At 45.4% G+C, this 996-nt stretch overlaps 1 pseudogene; it reads left to right on the top strand.

Annotated features, from left to right (window-relative positions):
- Positions 1-239: 239 nt before the first annotated feature.
- LOC129019122 (dynein light chain roadblock-type 1-like) lies at positions 240-714 on the top strand (annotated as a pseudogene).
- The last annotated feature ends 282 nt before the right edge of the window (positions 715-996 follow it).

Below are 996 nucleotides of genomic sequence, written 5' to 3'. Positions count from 1 at the left end.
TCTGCAAGCTACTTCAATAATTAGATACCCTTTCTTTGATTCTTTAATGTAGGAGACACTTGAAGCTCAGCTGCTGTTAAACAGCACTCTGTCTTGTATCTGATTGTTCTTGAAAGCACCAAGTTGTCACTGATCCAATAGAGTTCTGCTCCCTTGTCTGTTATTCAAAAACTACTGTAGCAGAAGGGCATGGGACTGGGCTGAGTGTTGGTGACATGGAGCTACCAGATCGGTCCAAAATGGCAGAGGTGAAGGAGACACCTGAAATGACTTCAGACCCAGAAGGGAGTGCAGGGAATCATCGTAGTGAACACAGAAGTGACTGGCTCCTACTCAGCCATCACCCCCATGGGGGATGGATTATAACAAATGAGTAGCTAATGCTACCATACTCAGGAAGATACAGATATAGAGCCAGGCCTCGTGGGACCCTGGTGTGCACACAGTTGCCATCTAGAACCCAACAGCAGCCCTAGTGATCCAGTTGTTTTACTCCTTAAAGGCATTCCCATCAAAAGTACCATGGGCAATCCCACCACCACACAGTATGCCAGCCTCATGCACAACTTCATCTGGAAGGCACAGAGTACCATGAATGAAATTGATCCCTAGAATGACCTTACCTTCCTTCGAATCTGCTCCATGAAGAATGAAACTATGGTTGCACCAGATAAAGACTATCTCCTGATTGTGATTCACAATCCAAGAGAATAAATCACTCTTTTGGCCCTTGTATCATTCATTAATTTAATGCCCTCCAAGATTAATAATGTTAATTAAGTCAATGGAGTGGCACATAGAAATTGCCTTAGAGCCCACTCAAAACAATACAGTCACACAAGTGGGCTGGCATCTCCGCCCACCCCACCAAAGGATTCCCTCTGCTGTGCCAATTTTTCTCAGGTTTTCTGGGAGGGCCCTCTTTCCTCGTTTCCAGGTTTTGGAGCAAGAGCTTGTAAGAAGTCCACACCCAGCTTCCTTCCAACCTTCAGTTCA

Source organism: Pongo pygmaeus, chromosome 17 (assembly GCF_028885625.2).
Source record: "Pongo pygmaeus isolate AG05252 chromosome 17, NHGRI_mPonPyg2-v2.0_pri, whole genome shotgun sequence".
NCBI classification, from domain to species: domain Eukaryota; kingdom Metazoa; phylum Chordata; class Mammalia; order Primates; family Hominidae; genus Pongo; species Pongo pygmaeus.
Note: the sequence above shows the minus strand (reverse complement) of the source record. Positions and strands in the feature narration are given on the sequence as shown.